Source organism: Ambystoma mexicanum, chromosome 14 (assembly GCF_040938575.1).
Source record: "Ambystoma mexicanum isolate Mex_15411 chromosome 14, UKY_AmexF1_1, whole genome shotgun sequence".
NCBI lineage: Eukaryota > Metazoa > Chordata > Amphibia > Caudata > Ambystomatidae > Ambystoma > Ambystoma mexicanum.
Genome location: NC_090940.1, coordinates 603366375 through 603389860, shown reverse-complemented (window position 1 = coordinate 603389860; position 23486 = coordinate 603366375). Strand labels below are relative to the sequence as shown.

At 46.4% G+C, this 23486-nt stretch overlaps 1 protein-coding gene across 1 annotated transcript in view; it reads right to left on the bottom strand.

Moving 5' to 3' along the window:
• LOC138527005 (alpha-1-antitrypsin-like) overlaps positions 1-3219 on the bottom strand; it is a 70406-nt gene extending 67187 nt beyond the window's left edge. Inside the window, exons 1-2 of the mRNA XM_069637986.1 lie at positions 3170-3219; positions 685-753 (exon numbers count right to left, since the gene is read on the bottom strand). The gene's annotated coding sequence lies outside the window, so the exon portion shown is untranslated. The remainder of the gene's footprint in view (positions 1-684; positions 754-3169) is intronic.
• Positions 3220-23486: the final 20267 nt, after the last annotated feature.

Genomic DNA, 23486 nt, shown 5'->3' with positions numbered 1-23486 from the left:
TCCTTGGCTACTGTAATGTTATTGTTGTCTATGATGAAGTTAGAATAGGATGAAGTTAGAATAGAGAAACATTTATTTCATAGGGGCACAAATCAACTTTTGTTTAACTCTAATGGCACTTACTTACCTCTGATGCTTTTGATGGACCAGGGTTGGGATTTGGATTGGGTAAAACTTTCTGTGGCTCCCGCCTCCGCCTCTTTATCCACTGATGGGCCAGTTCCAAGCAGTGCACAAATGCTACCTGCTGACGGGAATCCACTGTGTCCCAGTATGCTGAAATAATAGCACAAATAATATTACACATTTTAATACAATGCAGTTTTTCAAAACACATACCGGTTAAGCTTTCCACCATATTGTCATCTTTGTCTATCGGGGGCCAATCAACCTTCTGTTGTCCCTGGTCCATAATCTCCAAATGACGATTCCATGCTCCCCCCTCAAGACACTGCTCATGTCTTCTTCACAATGGGCTATGTCCTGGGGCACGTGAGCACCGGGGGACTGTAATAATGATGGTGGTGGTGGTGGTGGTGGTGGTGCGCTACACAAATCAACTCATCATAAACATTCCTATATGATTCTTAACAAATACCCCTTGCATTATTGAAATACACCTTGAGAAGCTACGAGAGATTCAGATGGCCGCATAGTATCAACTAGTGACTCACAACAACTTACCACCCGACAATACAATTGTTCCAGAGTAATCCTTTTTCATAATCGCATCTTTTCCGTCGTGGTCCAGTTCTACAGTATCAAAAAAGGCACGAATCATTGCCACGCAAGTTGTCAGTAATAAACTGCAAATCCTCTCTTCCCAAGCACTGAATGGTATCGGTGGTCTGAAAGACACCCAAATGTTAAATACCCAATGCAAGGCACAAAATAGTTTTCTAAATTTGAAAACAGATATTTAATTCCAACTATTCGCTAATATAAACTTTATGAAAAATAGCAACTAGTAATGCATGCTATTTGAGAAGGGGGGAACAAAAACAACAATCTTACTAGGCCCAGTGACATTGAGAACGCGCAAGTGCATGGGAGAGGGAAAGGGGAAAAGTGCATTGAGGGGGCGGGAAGTGTGGAGCAGAGTAGAAACAGATACATTATAGAAAATAAATAATAAAAAGGCAACAAACAGTGGCAGTGCAGCCAGCAAGTGGCAAGTGCTGGGTTAAGGCAAGTGCTGGGTTAGGGGAGCAGACTGGTTATGCCTGATAAGTGCATGAAGAAAAAGAGGGGGGGGCAACTGTATGGTACCCCAGTGCAAGGGGTGGCCCGCAGGCAGTTTTGGGTGGGTGACAGGTACCAGGACTTGTCTAGAGACCTCATCAGGTGTGACGGGGGAGAGGGAGGAGAGGAGAGAAGAGGGGGGCCCAAAGAGATCAATTACAAAACAATGTGTGCACCAGCAAGATCAGTGTCTAGTATTGCATATGAGAAAACAGTCACAAAATGGCTTTCTACCCACATCTCGCACACACTCCAAACTCACTTCGCACTACCATGGAACTTCAGAGAGATTGCAATGTGTATGATTTACATATTTGTCCAGCTCTCTTTTGTGGCATATTTGAGTTAAGGATGCAATGTTTATAATACTGCTTAACTCTATATAACACCTGATTATTATCATAATAACATTTCTACCAACAATGCTGTACACTGTTGTGTCACGGGAAGCGATGAAACGCAACCTTTCACCTCTTGACAAAACAGAAGTGGCATCACATAGCATTGTTCCTAAATACAATACGAAAAATATGGTTACACTATCACCATAATATGATATACATTTCATACAAGAATGGATAACCATATGTATCATTAATATCAGTGTGTATAGGCCCATATTGCCAAATCGCTGTGAATTCAAGTAGATGTCCAAGGCCAAATGATAATGATGTGTTAAGCACTTATCCTTAAGCGCATTATATAGAATGAATATACATACAATATCACAGACATCGCTACAGCCAGTGCTTAACCCACTGAGCTATCTTACCGGCTATAGCAAAATTAGTAATTATATGTCTGAATGTTCTCAAAGTGAGAAAGCAAATTGCACTCTGTAGTGGATACCATTCAACTGATAACTGATTAAACAGCTAAACAGCAGGCCATTTCATCTACAGGTGTGGTGCAAAGCTGGCCACATGTCAAGCCTGCGTGGAGCTACTTTTCAGGCTTCAGTGGTTGGCAAAATAGGGAAAGCAGTGCACTCACATGACATCCCGTAATCTGGGCACTCGTTACCTCATACATGCAAACATCCTGAACCATTTAGTGCTGCCTGTTACTTTGCAATCCAATCACTCAACTGGTATTACATGAAGATAAAACGTGATTAAAAGATTTAAAAAACACATAGCTGGTGAAATATGCAAAATAATGATGATATGATGCATCTGAGTCAAGTTACACGAAGACGTGTACAGAATCACTGTGGCAGATAGCCACCTCACACACCGTAATGATAGTTTAAAAAAAAATGGTACACAAGATGGAATGTCGTGTGATGAGACAGATGGCGGAAAATACATTATACATACAACTTACGAAAAGTTAAATGAGACAGCAGGCATCACTCACAGGGTAAGCTACCAGGAGAGGTAGAGCAATACAGAAGAGACAGGAAGACAGAGAGAGTAGAAGAGATAGCAGGAGCCACCAGGAGAGACGGGGCAAGACAGCAGGTCACAGGAGGTATCAGAGAAAGAGTAGAAGAGACAGCAGGAGTCACAGAAGGAGCCTCCAGGAGAGAGAGCAAGACCGCAGAAGAGATAGCAGGTCACATGGAGGGAGAGCAGAAGACACCGAGAGGGGGCAAGAAGACAGAAGAGACAGCAGAAGTCACTCACAGGGGAAGTTACTAGGAGAGACGAGCGCAATACAGCAGGTGACAGAGAGAGAGCAGAAGAGACAGCAGGCCATAGAGGGATAGATACTGAGGGAGAGAGTGGCTGCACGAGAAACCTTGTAGAGACAGCAGAAAGAGAAAGAAGGAGAAAGAGAGAGAGACCGACAATTGCCAGAAAGAGAGCCAGCAGGGAGACAGCTGGAGGCAGAGAGAGCTAATATGGGAGAAAAGAGAGAGTGTGAGATACACAACCGGAAGAAAAAGCAAGAGGCCGGTGTGTCTGAAGAAGCAGTAACTCACCTGACAGTGCTGACAGTGACACCCGGAGCAAGGTGATCCTCATGAGAAGAGAGGCTGCAGCGGCGTGCCAGAGGGAGCAAGATGGACAGGCAGCAGGGCAATATACAGAAACAGATCAGAGAGACAGGCGAGAGGGAGCGCAGGATACACGGCAAGGCTAGCAGGAGGGAGGCTCGAGGCACTCCAGAAGCAGGGACAGAGTGACAAGCTTAGAGGAAGTCTGAGGATAGGATACACTGCAAGAGAGGGATTACGAAAATGGAGAAAAGGTGCGCGCAATAGCCAATGGGGCACAGTGTGAGTATGAAAGGGGAACATCAATAGGAGAGTGAGAGACTGCTGTGTAGAAACGGCAAGATAGTGAAACAAAGTGGTTAATGGAAGCAAATAAAAGACACACACAAAGGACAAAGGACAAGTATTGTTAGAAACACAGGATTCGAATTTCCAAAGGCACATGTGAACACAACGCATACTGTGGGTGTACATTTGTAAGACACCTGCCAGACTCCGAAATGAACGAAAACGTGAAGATATTAATTAAGCGAGGAACTCTGCGAGAGACAACGAGGGGTCAAGAGGCCGAAATAAAACCCAGTTGCCCACATCTTAAAAAAATACAGATCTTTATTAGGCTGTCTGTATGCTCTGCTGGTAAACATGTGTTTAGGGTTTCCGCATAATGCTTTGTAGGCATGATAAGCATTTGAGAATGAGCAACTGGGCTAAGGCAACTTTCTGGGCTTTGGCTATACATATAGTGGATGTTTTGAATGTCTACACGAGCCAGGGGTCAAGTCCTAAAAATGTAAGTAGGGGGACTCATCAACAAACGCAATGGGATGTGACGCCACCAGAAATTATCATATCAAGGTGAAATATGCACATTTCATTAAATTGATTTTGTATAACCACCCAAATTGAACAGGACAAATGGCATTTGCCTTTCATAAAATCAACACACACACAAAACCAAGACAGGATATTTTCTTCTAATAGTGTTTTTGAAAACATTAAAAGGTGTGCATGTTTTAAACTCCAAGAACCAATACAAATGTTATCTCTAGGACTTGCAGTACCGAAATGGGACATTTCATCTTTAGTTGTTTATATCAGGTTATATAGTGCAGTGCTGAAGTGTCCAGCCTACAAACCTGGCAACTGCGGTTGACAGGCACCCAAACTGAACAATTAGGCGGGGAGTGAGCTGTATTAGAACAAAGGGTTTGTGCCAATTATGTTGCCTTGCAAGAATCAATCTCACCTCTAAGGGGGGACCTTGCTTTTGTTGCCAAACAATTAAAATGAATAAACCGAAATTTTGTACAAGTATTTAGTTCAATCCAGGGAAGGATTAATGATAGGGAGGTACAAAATAAAGTGCCAGCAAATTGCACATGTCTGGTTGATCTCGGCAAAAGATATAAGCCTGTCGTACAACTGCCAAAATGTCTAGTCAGCAGGTCAATCACTCATCTCTTACAGTTTCTAACGAGGTGCCCACGGGAAAATATACCAAGCAGGGGTGGATAGTGGCACTGGTGTTGCAGTAGTTGTTTCAAGGGTACATGAACCAGACATCTAGAGAGCCTGTATTCAAACAAAACAAGCCCCCACCAAAATAATTGGATTATCAATAAATTCCTTATTGAGAAGAACTGTTTAAATGACCTATTTGCCCAAACTTAATTCGTGAACTAGGGAGGAGGCTAACTCGCTTAAAAATACATGTGTGCTTTGGTGGAGACACAGGAAAGGGTGCTTATCATTTATTTGGTCGGATATCGTTGATGTAAAAAGATTACCTGATGTAACCAATCACAACTGAGACATCATAAACATAATTTTGACCCATGATTATCTAGCAGAAGGGTTGCTTGCTATAGAGTTCAGAACTGCCACCATTAGGTTCGGCAATACAGCACGAGCGTTTGAATGTGTTGCGGGCAGCTAACACAATTACCTTCTGCGAATTCCAGGACGCTTTGTTTGCTTTGATTTCCAGTTTTGCTTTTTACATCTGGAGATGGGTATAGCTTGTAAAAAGCAAAACAGAAATCCACAAGCAACTCTTCAGCTCCACGCTTCGTTACCTACCCGCCCCATGAGCAGGAAAGCCCAGCCATTCCACGGCGCCTGCCGGGAGCAAGAGCACACAAAGTGAAGCTTGGGAGCTGGCACACGAGCTGCGCAGCTCGTGCACGTGCCAGGCCAGCTCATAAATCAAGCTAGCCTCGTGTGCTGAGAGACGTGCACTATGAAATAAACGAGCCTAGAAAGGTGCTCAACACCGATCCTTACCTTAAGGCTTGTGATGTTCAGCCGCTGGCCCACGCTCGATTCCTCATCATTCGCCATTGCTACAATTGTTGCCAGGCCGGAAGTCGGAATGGAAAAACAAGCCGCATGTCCTTCCGAAAAAAGCCCAAAACAAACTAACTCCCATCCAAAAAAGCAGAAAAAGAAAGCACCAGAAACGCTTTGGATGGGTTTCAAAAGTAAGCAACATAGCACAATGTTTCATAAACATATAGAAAACATAGACATACCATATTACAATAAAAAATGACTTAATAAAATGCATTTTATTTTTCTGACACTTGGTATAATCATATCATTTCACCATTCACCAAAAGAGCTTGCGCTTTTGCGGTCCGTTGACGTCTTGTCTTGTGTTGTGCCACATTGCCTAACAATGTGCAACTATTTCATCCAATATAGTGTAAGTAAACGGAAATATGATATTAATGTGAGACAATTATCTATATAATGCCTATAAAAAAGCCAAAAACTCTTGTCTTTGTCAATACGCGTTTTAACAGGACTTCAGCGCAAGTACATGCAAGCTTCTTATAAATCAAGTGGCTGAAGGCACACTTGGCTAAGACATTTTTGTTACACCAGATTAGCTTTTACAACTCTGATTAAGGCATTACATCTCAGAAGACTGTTTAGAAATTGCACTGGCAGGCGTTTACAGTGTGAAGTTTGATGCTATTGCTTGATAGAGCCGTCACAAAGAAATCCCTGGAGGATGTAATGCAGGATATATATATATGCAGGCTTTAGATTCGAGTACAAATGGACAGAGAGGGGCAATTAGAGAGGTCAAGAGGACGAAGATGAAGTGGGAGATTGGAAGAGTAATAAGGGTTTTGATGGTCAAAAGAGGTAGGGTCTGGGAGTAAGTTAGCAGTTAGAGCGTTAGTATGTGCTCGCAGATGCGCCCTGGGTGCTCACAGAGGCAGCGCCATTACATGCAGATCAGGACGTGTGCCCACAGATAATGATAATGATGTGTTATTTATACGCAGATACGTCCTCAGTGCTCAGAGGATGTGCTGGTGCATGCAGAGTAACTCCCTCCAGGAGCCCATTAATGTGTCCTAGCTGCCAAAGGCAGTGCATGGGCATCCCAAGTGGCAAATGTGCCAGCAGATGTGCCACAGGTGCTCGCAGAGCTAATGTAGGTGTATGCAAAGTGAGAAAAGGGGTCGCAGAAGTTGCTGAGAGTTACACAGAGCAGTGTCAATGCACACAAAGTGGGTACAGGTACCCACTGATGTGGGCTAGGTGTGTACAGGGGCAAAACCTTTGCACAACTAGTGAGTGCAGGTGCCCATAGAAGTGCCCACAGATGTGTTCTCTCGGTTCACAGTGCCAGTAGCGGAGAATGTACAACTTTGGTCTCAGACTGCTCTGCGTCAAACGTAACATAAGCAGCACACCTAGTCTTGCTGTTTTCTTCAAATTCTGATGTTTTAGTCCCTATTTTAAAGGCAGGACTACAAGTACCAGAATGCAATGAAAACCTGAACTGTATGTAGCACTTACAACTGACCTGGGGCAACTTAAAATCTCTCGCTCAGTGATTACCGGTAGTCACAAAAGTGCCTCTGTTGCCCAAAGCTCAGTGAAGGAGCTCTGAGTGAATACAGGGCATTGCAGCCAGCACCGTGGACAAGAGCAATAGGTGGAGGGGGTAAGGTCTCTGCCCCTATTATTTAGGGAATATTCAATTTGCTGCCCCCTCACTCCCGCCAACCATTTGAATTTTAGCCTATGGCAAGGAGAAGCCTGGACACTGTGTTCAGTAACCAAGTGCTGCTGCTTAGAAACCTTTCTGTTGTAAACTGCTTAATCACAAATAAATGTTTCTGTTGTGCTGAGAGCAGTTATTACGAAATTAAACTGTGGGTTCATGGGTGCCAACTTTTGATTTCCACTACAGGGGCAGAAGTACTTCCACCTCCGCCCTGAATATAAGCAAGCGACCAGCAGCCTAACCCAAACAAATTTTTATAAATATAGCACTTGTTTTTTATAATGAATTGCAGAAGGTCATACAATTAACAACTCGTTTTTAATAAATAATGCCTCAACAACACTCTGCACAGCAAGGAAATGCAGGCTAATAAGGTGGGTCCCGTGTTATTGTTATTTTGACTTTGTATTCAGCCCGGAAATGCTGTCAACTTGACAGTTTTCCAGCTGAATACAAACTCAAAACGAACAATAGAACATGTATTTGGTGCCAATAACGAGGCAAGGCCTGTGTTCCGCACTAAAATATTTCCAATATTTTAGTGCGGAAGACATGCCTACGTTATTGGTTCCAAATGGGAAGATTATGGCTATGCCTGCCTCTGCAGAGCAATGAGGCAGGCTGAAGGTGACAGTCCCGTCTCACCTGAAATAGGAATATAGTCGGGAGAGAGGGGCTGTTCACCAGGTACAGTGGACCTCACTGACAGTGTTCAATGAAGTCCACTGAACCGTCCCTCTCTCCCGACCCAGTAGTACACTGGCCTCTGCCTCCTCCACCATTCCCTACCAGCAATGCAACTCCGACCTCGACTGTCGGGGCTCAGCTGGCGGCTCCGCGGCTGCATCAAGTGAGGTATTGCCAGCAACAGTGTTTAGGCTTGACCGCTGCCTTGGCCCACGCTTGCGCATAGTGTGGGCATGTGAGGAAATTACACAATGTCACTGCTCAATGCGCAGGCGTGGGCCAAGGCTATGCAAGTGTGATCCAGTCTGCTGCAGCCTGTATCTCTCATTCAGAGAGTGCCGTGCTGCTGATTGACTTCTCGTCCTAAAACCCTATACTTTTATTTTAAAAAGAACCGCACCGGAGCGGTTTCTTTTTAAAATAAAAATATAGGAATGGTAACAGTGGAAAAAAAAAGGTAGAGGAGCACCGTTAACACCCGCTCTCCCTCACTTTGATCACTGGTATACAGAGGGGCACAGAGGAGGGGCACAGCTGTACCAGGTGGCAGGCAGGAGACAGGTGGCCACCGTCTAGCTAGTCAGGTGGCGCGATGGGAGAAGAGATGGCCGAAGTGTTAGCCATTTCTTCTACCCATTGCTGCAAATTCGTATGCCCAGAATGTTAGCGACTAGGCATTATTTACTGGAGAATAAGTCAAGTGCAGTTGGACAAATAAAATGCAAAATAATCGAACCTAAACTCTGTGGAATGTTTAGCCAGTTTAAAATGCTAAATAACTGCAACCAACATTGAAACTAGTTTGACATTATTTTACCAACATATAAATGCAGTAAAAATGTGTGACTATGTTGCTGGATTGGTTTTATTGAGAAACAAGTCGGAAAAAATCCAAAAGAAATCCTCCACTTAAGACCAAACAATCATTGCTTGTCAAAAAATCCAAAATAAATCCTGTAAAAATGCGTGCCTGCCAATTAGTGTTAGTGGATTGTTTTTACTGAGAAACAAGTCAGTAAAAATCCAAAATAAATCCTGTAAAAATGCGTGCCTGCCAATTAGTGTTAGTGGATTGTTTTCACTGAGAAACAAGTCAGTAAAAATCCAAAATTAATCCTGTAAAAATGCATGCCTGCCAATTAGTGTTAGTGGATTGTTTTTACTGAGAAACAAGTCAGTAAAAATCCAAAATAAATCCTGTAAAAATGCGTGCCTGCCAATTAGTGTCAGTGGATTGTTTTTACTGAAAAATAAGTCAGTAAAAATCCAAAATAAATCCTCTAACCCAAGTCAAATAAATCCTTGCTTGGAAAAATCCCCAAACAATCCAAAATAAATGCAAAAAAAATCCTCAGCTTGAAAACAAGCCAGAAGCAATCCCCAAACAATCCAAAAAGTGGATTTCTTTCCTGGTGACACCTGACTTTAAAATGGCGGCATCGGATCTGTGCCTCCTGCTAGCAATCCCCTTAGCAATCACGCAATTAGGAAACAGGTGGGTGTAGGAACAGCACAACCAATGAGCACAATGCTTAGGATGGGTGAAATACATCTGGAGGAGGTAGAGTCGCAGGTCCATGACCAGTCCAACACCCTGGGCCTAAAGAGGAAAGGACCTACTAATCCTACACCTAATTGGGCAGTCAAGAGCACCGAGACAGTATAGAGGCATTCTTGCCAACCCTACAGATTTAGGCAGCAGGCTACTGTTTTTTAAGCAGTCCTACCGCCTACAGATTTGGGGGACAGATAGTGCTTTTTACAGTCGTAGGTAATTAATGCCAGGACACACCATAGGTGAACCACCAGTGAAGGCAAGTGGCAGAGCGTAACACCATCACACAGCATCGGCCTATCAGACTGAGGAGGGTATCAGTCTCCATGTCATTCAGTGTTCAACTTGCACTGCAGGAATACATATGTACTGCCCAGGCTGCTGCTACAGAGCAGTGGCAAACGTTGCCTACCAGCTCTGCGTGATCACCTTCTGTGTAATTGAATTTGATGTTAATTTACCATTCAGAATTATACATTTTTAACATTTGAACATCTTTCCATGTTGTGCTGTTTGATGGGTTGTGTATTTTAGAATGCTTCAATGGTGCCAACAATGTATGTTTTGTATTTTCGTGTGATGTCATTGTTATGCAAATTATTATTTTTGAAACTTGAAAAATCCTACATCTTTTTGGTCACAGAATGTTGGTAGGTATGTAGAGGGTGGAAAAGAGTGTGTGAGTTAGGACGGATCCAGTTAGGCGGTGAAACAGGGGCACAGATACTGAAAAGTAGCAAAGAGGCAGTGTAGCGCAGTCCCTGTCAAGGCCTAGACAGGAAGGAAAGCACATTGCCAGAAGCTTGCTGGGAGCTCGTGCCAGATTTTGGAAAGACATAAACAAAGAGGTAATGGCTGGAAGGTTTAGAATTAATCTTAACCGCTGGAATTACTCTGGGCAACCCTCCAGACCATCGTTCTTCGCCTGCCAAGCCATTACAGAAGGGAAAAGACCATAAGCAAATCAGACTTGGTCCCACCCCAAAAGGGGCAGTCCAGCCCGAACTGCTAGGTCACATCCTTTCTGCACGAGACCACAAGCATCCACAAACATGTTTCGGCCTTGTTAGGGTCACAGATTTTGGAAAGAGACAGAAAAAGATGTAAGAGAATTAAGCGATTTGCAACCCTCCTGGGGTTCTAATGCACATTTTTTGCAAAAGCCAGAGAAAGCTAGAGGGGAAAGGCTACTCGTGGCCTTTGCCCAAGACACGGCTGAATCCAGAGGGCCATCAGGAGAAAGAGCACATGCAGAGACCCCTCTGGGCTGCAGACCAGGAGGGCAGTGGCAGAGCCCTGGTGGGGGCAGGGGGGCGACCACCCTCTCTGGTTCCTGCATGGTACGTAGTTCATGCCCACTGCCCCCCCTCATCCTCCTGCTGGTGCCCTAGTATCCGCGGCCCGCCTGGCACCAAAAGCTGCCTCTGATACTGCAAGAGGGTGACCTTTAGCTGGAGGGCAAGAATGTATTCATTGTGAAAAGCAACCCACACAGGAGGGGAGCAGAAATGCCTGCTGGTAATCATTTTGGGTATCCCCCGAAAATCATAGGAGGGCACCATAGCTATTTTCTGGCAGGTGTGCACTGTATCCACATCTGAGGTGCCTATCAGGGTGACTTTGGCCAGAGGGTCACAACATCTGAGTGAAGGAGCACCCTAAGGCGAAGTTAAGAGACTGTATGGGGCTCTCCAAACACCCCGTCAATGTGGGCGATGTGGACATAGCCAGCAGGATGTTAGATCCATTGGGACTGCGTTTTCATGGACATGAGCTATGACACCAGGTCTTCTTAGATTAGGCCCTCACGCCTCTTTCTGTTGTACCGCCATTATGACACTCTCAGGCCAGGTGACCTTCTGACATTCTAGTGTTCTTGCCATAAAAGCTGTAGGGGTACACCCAATCTGGTCCTAAAGGTATTTAGCCCCAATGAATAAACCTATGAAAGGGAGGGTTAGGTCCAGTGTTTTGCTACATTTGCTGATGTTCACGGTTTGTCTAGCCATGCCAAGTAGGCTGCCTCTTTTATTTTGTTTCTCTCCGCTTAACCCGTCAAACAATCCTCTGTGCTTATTGTCCCTGACCTATCCGGCGCCTTTGTTACTGTTAATCATTCTCTCCTCCTATCTTCAATTTCCTCTCTCTGCTTTTCTGGTTCGTTCCTCAAGTGGTTTCCGTCCTGCTTGTCAGAACGTACCGACTCCATCTCATGGGCTGGTGGTACCTCTTCGCCCCATCCTCTACTTCACAGAGTTCCATGGCTCAGTTCTTAGCTCTCTACTGTTTTCTTTCTAGATGTTTCCTTTATCCGGACTCATTTGTTCTTACAAATTGTCATGTTACATCTATGTGGACAGAACTGAAATATGTTTCTGAATCTCTCCCTTAACTCTCTCCACAATACTGTTTCCAACGTCCTTTCTGCCGGCCATTCTTGGATAGCCTACTACTTTCATCAAGCTCCATGAAAAAGGACAACAAGAATATGGAGCTGGAATGGAGGAAAGAATACAACCCTGATAAAAAAATACTGCTCCAGAAACAAATCCGAGCTTACAAGAAGGAAATACAAAAAACAAAGATGAGGCATTATGATGACAGAATCACCAATGCAACAAGCACACAAAAAGAAATGTACAACATTATCAAAGAGATGAGAAACCCACCAGGCTGCGACAACACCCCAAACCCCCCAGAGAAAGTTTGCAACAACCTCGCAGACCACTTCCAGAACAAAATCAACGACATCCAACAAATCATACAAAACAGACCAACCAACCATAACATTCAACCAATCGGACCTAACACAAAACCACAACACAAACTCCAAAACTTTCCCAAAATATCAGCAGAGGCTTTCGTCTTGCTGGTAAAACACAGCAAGAAAGCAGGGTCACCCATGGATCCCTGCCCACCAGACATCTACAAATTGTTAAGACAGATTTCTGAACTCTGTCCTGGCGGCGCAGAAGTTCAGAAGGCCAACCCAATTACTTGGAACATGGTAACCTCTGGACAAGCCAGACCAATCAGGGTAGCGATCGCGGCGGTCAAGACTAGGTCTCAAGAGGGGTGAGGGTGACTGAAAGCCCGCAATGAGCACACAAAGCAAGGACACTTAAAAACTACTCCAAACAGGTGTTATATAAAAAATATATACACATTTATTCCAAGGCCTTTAAAACAATGACCATAGCGAGAAATCACAATACAACTCTAGTAAACCAACACATACCATACCAATACAATATATATACAAATACAACAAGTCTCAAGCGTTAGATGCACGAAATGTGTAGTCCACCTAAAAAGGAAGGAAAACAGGCAGTGCGAAATAATGCTTAGACCCAGTCCGCCTTCAGAGGCACCTAACTAAAAGGAAGTCCGAGCCCTACGAAGAGTGGAGCCTTGTGCTGAAAAGTACCTGCACATGCTGGTGCCAACGGGCAAAAGGGGAGTCTCTTCGAGGGAAATCAGGCAGTTCAGTTTAGTGCACAAATGAAGAAGAACAGTGTTCCGCGACTCAAGCGCAGCCTCCACTGTGGGCAGAAGCAGAGCGCGAGTACGGAAAGGCGTGCTGTTTTGACACAGCGGGGAAAAACTATGGGCTCCTGCAGGAGGGCGACCAGTTCCTAGCTATGCTACTCACCGGTCCCCGATGCAAGCAGACCCAGGCTTCTCCGCGTCAGTTTCAGTCGCTGGCAGGTTCAGAAGAGCAGGGGACGTCTCGTCGTCGTGTTGAGTCTGCAGCAGCAGAGTTGAGTAAAAGACGTCCCAAACGAAGGAACCCGCACAGTTTGTTACCACAGCAGGGCAACGGAGCGGCCGTGTGTATCTGAGCCAAATGTACACTACTCACTTCAGACCTGGGAACGCCAAGTGTACGAATCGTGTGAGAGTGACAAGGACTCAAAATACTACACAACCTGGCCGCGGTTACAGAGCAAGACTCCTGTGTAGGCTGGTCAGTCTGCTGGATAGCCCAGAGACGCTTCCGAAGGCTTACTAGCAGGATATGGTGAAGATGCCGAGAATAGCTGTCCCCGCTATTCCAAGGGTCGAAGTACCAGTACAGGCCTTCTGGTTCGATCAAAGTTGAAAAGGGTTTCACAAGGCGACAGCAGTGCAGAGGAGCAGTCCTTCAGTGGGTCACCAGCGATTCCTCGGTTCAGCCTCTTGGTTGCAGAATACTTGGCTCCTGTATTCCTTCGTTCGTGAGAACTCAGGAGATCGACCTGGTAGTGGTGTTTCCAGCCCCCTCTTATCCACGGTTCCCTTCGCTCCAAAACAGAGGGGACCCAATGGGAGATCCGCTCATCAACACTCACACCATACGTGGACCTATCACGGACCACGGTGGTCCCAGGCATTCACACCACCCTAGACTCTCTGGCACCCAGGATGTGTATTGGAACCAGACATCCCAGCCCACATCCTGGAGGCACACACCAGGCATCTAGGAGCCCGCGAAAGCATCAGTGTTTCGCGGGAAAGTACATGCCCAAATAAGGAAGGCCCTGGGTCGGCTCGACCTGGGGAAGGTGAAGGGAGCAAGACGGTCAGCGGACAGGACAAAGGAGCCTCGTGGTCTGGCCATTTTGGGTGCGAGGCCACCATTTTGGGTTAAGCGCGAGAAACGCGCTTAAAACGCCAAAAGGAGCTCAAAACACAAGAAACAATCGCTGCCACCATTCCCGTCCGTGAATCACTTGCACGGATCAGTTACAATCCTAAACGAGTATCTAGGGCCCGTAGAAGGCTAGAGACCCAAGAGAGCAGTAACTTAGCTTACCGTGCCCTCTTGTGTCATGTTGCACGAAAGCCGCAACATGATAAAAGAAACTACGGAAAACAGCGTTTCCCGGTACTGACTGTCTTAAGGGCATGTCAGTTTCCCCGTAAGAAAGGAGTGAAAGCCCAGAGGAGTGCGGCAGAAGGCTGCACTTCTCTGGCAAAGTCGAGAACAAGGTGCAAAACAACGGCAAAAAGTTTAGGGGTTGCCACATGGAAGGAAAATTACCTACAATTACGAAATCTTTCCTAACACTCGCCCCTGGGGGAACTAATCCACCCCTGGATGAGTCTCTTGTTCAGGTCGGTTAAACATTCTGGACAACCCATCAGCATTGTTATGTTGGACACCTGGCCTATGCTCAATAGTGAAGTCGAAGCCTTGTAGACTTATGGACCACCTAAGCAACTTTGGATTCTCCCCCTTCATGTTCATTAGCCACTTTAAGGGCTTATGGTCAGTTTGCACAATGAAGTGGGTCCCATAGAGGTAGGGCCTCAGCTTCCTTAGGGCCCACACAACAGAGAAACATTATTTCTCCACTGTGGACCATCTGAGCTCTCTGTCCTTAAGCTGGCGTCTAATAAAACCAAAAGGGTGTTCCTTACCCTTCTCATCTACTGGTGATTGTACAGCTCCTATCCCAGTGTCAGAGGCATCCGTCTGCACGATAAAAGGTCTTTGATAATCAGGGGCCCTGAGGACAGGGGCCTGGCACAAGGAGTCTTTTAAGCCATTGAAGGCCTTCTCACACTAGTCGGTCCAAGTTACCTTCTTGGGTTTCTTCGGAGTGGTGAGGGCAGTCAGAGGGGCAGCTATGGTGCCATAGTCTGCCACGAATTTTCGGTAATACCCAGTGAGTCCTAAGAAGGCTCTCACTTGGGTTTGTGTCGTGGGGGTAGGCCAGTCTTGTACTGCTTGTACTTTACTGGGAAGAGGCTGTATCCTCCCTCCACCTACTTCATGTCCAAGGTAAACCACTGAGCCTTGTCCAATCTGGCATTTACTAGCTTTTATGGTCAAGTGTGCTTTCTGAAGAGCCTGGAGCACAATCCCGAGGTGTTTCACATGGTCTTCCCAGGTGGCACTGAAAACTGCTATATCGTCCAGATATGCAAGACAGAATTCGTCCAACCCATTCAAAACATGATTCACAAGCCTCTGGAAAGTGGCAGGTGCATTCTTCAACCCGAACGGCATTACCCGGGATTGGTAAAGGCTGTCTGGAGTAGAAAACGCCTTGGCATGTTCTGCCAAAGCTATTTGCCAATAGCCAGCAGTGAGGTCAAACGTGCTGAGGTACTTGGAGGCACCCAAAGTATCCACCAGCTCATCTGTTCGAGGCAAGGGGTGTGCATCTGTCTTGGTGACAGCATTCAGAGACCTGTAGTCCACGCAGAACCTCAATTCAGAAGTGCCTGCCTTTGGAACCAAAACCACAGGGCTGGACCAAGGACTACTAGAGGGTTCAATCACCCCAAGGTCTAACATCTTGTTGACCTCGGTCTTAATATAAGACCGTACTTTGTCTGACATCCTGTATCTCCTACTTTTGGTAGGTACACTGTCTCCTGTGTCTATGTTATGTTTGCACCAAGGTGTCAAACCAGGCGACTGTGAAAACAGGGGGGAAAATGCCTAAGCAAACTTTTCACCTCAACCTGCTGATCAGAAGTCAGCTGAGGGGCCACTCGGACACCCTCAAAGGAGCTATCTGAAGGACCGCTTTGGAACAGGTCGGGGAGAGGTTCAGACTCCTCTTCCTCAACATCTGAAGCCAGTAGCAGTGCTGCGATTTCGACTCTTGGGACGAAAGCCTTCAGCCTATTCACGTGAAACACTTTTGGAGCCTGTCCAGGCCTTCCAAGGTCCACTAAATAGTTAACCTCACCCAGGGGCTCCACCACTGTGTAAGGGCCTGACCATTTGTCCTGTAAAGCTCGAGGCCTTATGGGATTCATGATCAGGACTTGCTGACCAGGTGTAGAGTTGATGAGGGAAGCTTTCTGGTCGTACCAATGTTTCACCAGCGCTTGTCCTGCCTTCAATTTATCACTAGCCATGCCCATCAGAAGTACCATCCGTTTTCTGAGCCCCAGCACATAATCAACTACGTTGGTAGTAACAGGGGGAGTGGGCATCTCCCATCCCTCTTTGACTATGGCTAAGGGTCCCCTTACAGGATGACCGAACAGAAGTTCGAAGGGGCTGAAGCCAACACCCTCCTGTGGTACCTCTCGGTAGGCAAACAGTAAGCATGGTAAAAGAAGATCCCATTTTCTTCTCTGAGGTTCTTCCAGAGCCCCAATCATGCTCTTTAACGTTCTGCTGAAACGTTCCACCAGACCATTGGTCTGGGGGTGGTATGCAGAAGAGAACTTGTAGGTGACCCCACATTCTTTCCACATAGCCTGCATATACTTCGACATAAAGTTGCTGCCACGATCCGACACAACTTCTTTAGGGAAGCCAATCCTAGTAAATATGCCAAGTAAAGCTTTTGCAACTGACTTGGCAGTTACAGTTTTCAATGGGATGGCCTCAGGATATCTGGTTGCGTGGTCGACCAGCACCAGGATAAACCTATTGCCCGAGGATGTTTGCGGGTCAAGGGGACCAACGATGTCAATCCCTACCCTTTCAAATGGTACCCCCACAACTGGGAGTGGTACCAATGGAGCTTGGATTGTCGAGCCAACCTTACCAGATAACTGGCAGGAGGCACAACTCCTGCAGTGACTTTCTACTTGCACCCCCATCTTGGGCCAGTAGAAGTGCATGGAGAACCTTTTTCTTGGTCCTCTTCATACCAAGGTGACTAGCAAGGGGCACTTCATGCGCCAACTGCAGGAGGAAGGGCCTAACAGCAAGGGGAACCACCAACCTCCTATGGTCTCCTTCTGTAGACTCTGTGGGCTCACTATACAGGAGTCCACCTTCCCAATAAATCCTATGCGTCCCAGGAGGTTCACCCTCAAGCTGGGAGCAGGCCTGTCTCCTTAGGCCTTCCAGAGATGGGCACTCACGTTGGCCTTTACTGAATTCGTCCCTATCAGGACCACCTTCTACTAACAAGTCTTTTAGTTCAGGATGGTCGTTGGGGTCAAATACTTCAGGCATCGCCACCTCCTCGTCAGGCCCGGGCGATTGACCAACTTCCTCCACCGCAGTGGTAGGCGAGCTCGGGGGAATATTCTCTTTCCCTCGTCTTGACTTGTTTACTCCTTTCGCCTTGGGTTTCCCCTTCGGCTGGGGCAGCGTATTGGTCTTGGCCAATGCTGCCCGTGCTTGAGACCGTGTGTAGGGTCTTTCGGCAGTCTCTCCTACAAGCCCTAAAGCTCTGAGATCATTACCTAACAAGACCTTTCCTGGGACGTTTCTCTGAATGCTCACTGGAATCCTGACTGCTGTACCATTTAAAGTAAGATTTACAGGTATTACTGGGAACATACGGAGTGGGCCGTCAGCCAATTTAGTGGGCATCAGAGTAGCTCTGGCAACTTCCTCTGAGTCTACCAAGGTAGAATCCACTACAGTTCGACTGCACCCACTATCCCTAAGAGCTGGAGTATCTACTCCATTGATCAGCTCACTGTCTTTAAAGTGGTGCTTGGTATTATCTGGAATCCTAGCATAAGCCTCTGCGACTTTAGGCTCCCAGGAACCCAGGGAAACTAAAACTACCTCAGCTTCTATCCCGCTGGGAAATGAGTCTGAGGAGAAGGATGCTCCTGTAATCTCTTCTCCCTCGTAGGAGGAGAAGGCCAGATTAGCGGAGTGGACCCCCAAAGGTCTAACCTTACACCGGGGATCCCCCTTCACGTGGTCAGTTGCTCCACAAGCAAAACAAGATCCATTGGGTCTGTTTACATAGGGAGGCTTATTGTAACCAGAGTTCTGTTTCGGAGGCTGACCTCCACTACCCTGTGAGTTCTCTTGTGTCTTACCCTTATTTTTCTTTTTGTGGCCCTTTTGAGAAGAAGATTTATCAGATTCTCCACCCTCCTTATCTTTGGACTTTTTCCCTTCCTCCTGCTTACCAGGATGAGTTTTGTCCTTATGGGACACTCGATGTGACACCCATAAGTCTGCTGCAATGGCTAGCTTCTTAGGATCTATCTCCTTCGAATCGGCCAAATGTTGCTTAAGCTCCGGGGAAGAAGATGCAAAAATGTATTCCAGCATGACAAGATTTATCATGCCTTCGAAGGTAGAAACCTTATAACCTTCGACCCAGCCAGTTAAGTTTTTCAAGGATTCAGTGACATAAGATACCCAAGTACCACCTTCCTTTTTCTTATACTCTCTGAATGGTTTCAAATATCAGGCCGGAGTCTTCCCAAACTTTAAAATGAGAGTTTGCTTTAACATTGCGAAATCAGCTCGCTCAGCCTTCAACATTTCCATAATGGCACTACAGCCAGAATGGGGCAGTCTGCTGAGTAACCAGGCAATCTTATCAGCATTGTCAACTTGTTGAAGTTCGCATGCATACTCAAACGCATTCAGCCAGTCCATAATGTCATTCCTTTCCTCATACACACTGAGCAGATCTTTTGGAAACCGTGGATGAGAGGAGGCCCCAGACCCATGTCCAGGACCCCTGGACCCATTGTGCAACCTGAAGCTTGGCCAGTTCCAACTGGTGATCCCTGTCTTTCTGTTCTTCTGCCTGTTCGATTTTTAGTTTGGCTATGCTGAATTCAAGCTCCTTCTGCCTAAACCGCAGCTCTTGCTTCTTGAATTCAAGCATAGCCTCCCCATCAGCACTGGCAGAGGAAACATTAGACATTTCATCCTCCCTGTCCTCGTGGTCGCGGTGGATCAGTGCAGCGGCAGAACCGTCGGTTCTACCAGTGAGAGCAGCCCCACCTCCTTCCGCACTGTCCTCAGAAGTTATAGCGTCAAGCTGCGCTTCTTGCCACGCCACGATTCTTTGGATCATATCCAATTTCGTGCCTTGAGAGGAAACACCTCTCTCCGCACACATCTTTTTCAATGTTTCTGATTTGGAAGCATTTAAAGTTAACAAGGTATTTGTTTCCATACTGTTAGATTGGACTATGGCCTTTTTAAAGTTATACTACAACAATTCACTACGTGTCCTGGTAGGAATAACTTGAAATGCCTTAGTTCGTGCGCAACACTGGATACCTTCAGTCGTATCCCACCGCTGTACACCAATTTGTTAAGACGGATTTCTGAACTCTGTCTTGGCGGCGCAGAAGTTCAGAAGGCCAACCCAATTACTTGGAACAGAGTAACCTATGGACAAGCCAGACCAATCAGGGTAGTGATCGCGGCGGTCAAGACTAGGTCTCAAGAGGGGTGAGGGTGACTGAAAGCCCGCAATGAGCACACAAAGCAAGGACACTTACAAACTACTCCAAACAGGTGTTATATTAAAAATATATACACATTTATTCCAAGGCCTTTAAAACAATGACCGTAGCGAGAAATCACAATACAACTCTAGTAAACCAACACATACCATACCAATACAATATATATACAAATACAACAAGTCTCAAGCGTTAGATGCACGAAATGTGTAGTCCACCTAAAAGGGAAGGAAAACAGGCAGTGCGAAATAATGCTTAGACCCAGTCCGCCTTCAGAGGCACCTAACTAAAAGGAAGTCCGAGCCCTACGAAGAGTGGAGCCTTGTGCTCAAAAGTACCTGCACACGCTGGTGCCAACGGGCAAAAGGGGAGTCTCTTCGAGAGAAATCAGGCAGTTCAGTTTAGTGCACAAATGAAGAAGAACAGTGTTCCGTGACTCAAGCGCAGCCTCCACTGTGGGCAGAAGCAGAGCGCGAGTACGGAAAGGCGTGCTGTTTTGACACAGCGGGGAAAAGCTATGGGCTCCTGCAGGAGGGCGACCAGTTCCTAGCTATGCTACTCACCAGTCCCCGATGCAAGCAGACCCAGGCTTCTCCGCGTCAGTTTCAGTCGCTGGCAGGTTCAGAGCAGGGGACGTCTCGTCGTCGTGTTGAGTCTGCAGCAGCAGAGTTGAGTAAAAGACGTCCCAAACGTAGGAACCCGCACAGTTTGTTACCACAGCAGGGCAACGGAGCGGCCGTGTGTATTTGAGCCAAATGTACACTACTCTCTTCAGACCTGGGAACGCCAAGTGTACGAATCGTGTGACAGTGACAAGGACTCGAAATACTACACAACCTGGCGGTGGTTACAGAGCAAGACTCCTGTGTAGGCTGGTCAGTCTGCTGGATGGCCCAGAGACGCTTCCGAAGGCTTACTAGCAGGAGATGGTGAAGATGCCGAGAATAGCTGTCCCCGCTATTCCAAGGGTCGAAGTACCAGTACAGGCCTTCTGGTTCGATCAAAGGTGAAAAGGTTTCACAAGGCGACAGCAGTGCAGAGGAGCAGTCCTTCAGCGGGTTACCAGCGATTCCTCGGTTCAGCCTCTTGGTTGCAGGATACTTGGCTCCTGTATTCCTTCATTCGTGAGAACTCAGGAGATCGACCTGGTAGTGGTGTTTCCAGCCCCCTCTTATCCACGGTTCCCTTCGCGCCAAAACGGAGGGGATCCAATGGGAGATCCGCTCATCAACACTCACACCATACGTGGACCTATCACGGACCACGGTGGTCCCAGGCATTCACACCACCCTAGAATCTCTGGCACCCAGGATGTGTATTGGGACCAGACATCCCAGCCCACATCCTGGAGGCACACACCAGGCATGTAGAAGCCCGCGAAAGCATCCGTCTTTCACGGGAAAGTACATGCCCAAATAAGGAAGGCCCCGGGTCCGCTCGACCTGGGGAAGGTGAAGGGAGCAAGACGGTCAGCGGATAGGATAAAGGAGCCTTGTGGTCTGGCCATTTTGGGAGCCAGGCCACCATTTTGGGTTAAGCGCGGGAAACGCGCTTAAAACGCCAAAAGGAGCTCAAAACACAAGAAACGATCGCTGCCACCATTCCCGTCCGTGAATCACTTGCACCGATCAGTTACAATCCTAAACGAGTATCTAGGGCCCGTAGAAGGCTAGAGACCCAAGAGAGCAGTAACCTAGCTTACAGTGCCCTCTTGTGTCATGTTGCACGAAAGCCGCAACATGATAAAAGAAACTACGGAAAACACCGTTTCCCTGTACTGACTGTCTTAAGGGCATGTCAGTTTCCCCGTAAGAAAGGAGCGAAAGCCCAGAGGAGTGCGGCAGAAGGCTGCACTTCTCTGGAAAAGTCGAGAACAAGGTGAAAAACAACAGCAAAAAGTTTAGGGGTTGCCACATGGAAGGAAAATTACCTACAATTACGAAATCTTTCCTAACAAAAATCAATCCTCGCACAAGGAACGCCATCAATATATTACAGAAACCTCCTAAATCTCTCACTAGCAACAGGAACTGTACCAAGAACCTTCAAATCAGCTTATATCAAACCACTTTTAAAAAACACAAGTGGCGACGTAGAAGACCTCTCCAACTACAGGCCAATCTCAAACATTCCCTACCCAGCGAAACTCCTGGAAACCTATGCATACAAATTAACCCAAGAACACGTAGAAAAACATCAGCTGCTAGACCAAGCACAATTCGGTTTCAGACCCGCAAGAGGAACAGAAACAGCACTACTGTCCATCTGGGACGTCCTAAAAACAAACACGGACTCCGACACAACCTCAGGCCTGATTCTGCTCAACCTCCCTGCAGCCTTCGACACAGTTAGCCATGACACCCTAACCAAAAGACTAGAATACATATGCATAACAGACATGGCACTACTATGGATTAAATCATTCCTAGCAGACAGAACAGAAACCGTATGGATAAAGCCCTTCAAATCCACTCCACGAGTTAACACTGTGGAGTACCACAAGAGTCCTCACTATCACCACTGTATTTCAACATCTACCAAACTCCAGTAATCAGAATCTTCAAAAATACAAAATTACATGCTACAACCACACAGATGACACTCAAATCATGTACAAAATCGAAGACAGTCAAGCCGATCACTCAAACCTAATCGAGTATCTAAAAGAAGTCTTTAACTGGATGAACACCAACAACCTGAAATTCTACCCAGGAAAGACAGAAATCATGATAATATCCAAAAACCAAGAGAACAACACCTATATTCCATGGCCAACGGAAATGGGAACCGCAGCAACACCATGTAAGGTAATAAAAATCTGGGAGTCCTGATGGACAACACCCTAACCTTAGAACCACAAATAAATGCAATAATCATTATCTTTCCTCTCCTTCACTCACAAAACACTCACAATCATCACCCTCATCATGTCAAGAATCGACTATGCAAACAGCCTCTATCTCGGAATACCAGAATACCTCCTGAAGAAACTACAACGGATCCAAAATACAGCATCAAGACTACTCCTCAAACTATCCAGAAGAGACCACATCACCCCAGCCCTAAAGAAACACTGCATTGGCTTGCGGTCAAACATTGCATCACCTTCAAAACAATTTGCATATCACACAGGGCAATCAGCGGACAATGAGCTGAATTCCTACAAAAGAAATTAACAATCTACAAGTCAACGAGACTCCTCTGATCAAGCAACGAAATCTGTCTGGGACAAAAACCATACCTTAAGAAAAAACTTGGAGGCTCCTCCTTCTCCCACTTAGCCGCAAAAACCTGGAACAACATCCCAAAAGAAATAAGAAACACCAAAGACCACCTACAATTCAGACAATAACTAAAAACCTGGCTCTTGAACATCAGCATCCCTAGCCAACTTCCAGTAAACGGCCATACCCGCTCGATAATTACTACTAGAGATCATAACTTTATAAAGGTGCATTAATGTCAGCACTTGCCACACTCAAACTAAGTTGTGGATATTGGCAGGGGCATTGACCGAAGATAGTTGCGAATGAGCTGGCACGCAAGCAACCGGTGCCAAAACTTGGGCATGGTTACGAATGTGAGTGGATGACATATGGGAAAGGAAATGTGAGTGTTGGACAGCCCCAGATGTCGACGGAGATGCGCAGATGCTCACGCACCCCACCAAAAGAGAATATGGAAGTTTTAGCACCTTGCTTGCAGTCTAATCAAACTCTAACCAAACACAACCACAAACCTACAACACAACAATCCGCACAAACTTCACTACACTGCAATAACAAACCACACATAGACCCGCACAACAGCACACGACGGATACCGACCATAAAACACCCCAAGCCCAGCCAACAGACTTCCGGGCCGAGGCCACCAACAGCGCATCACCACTC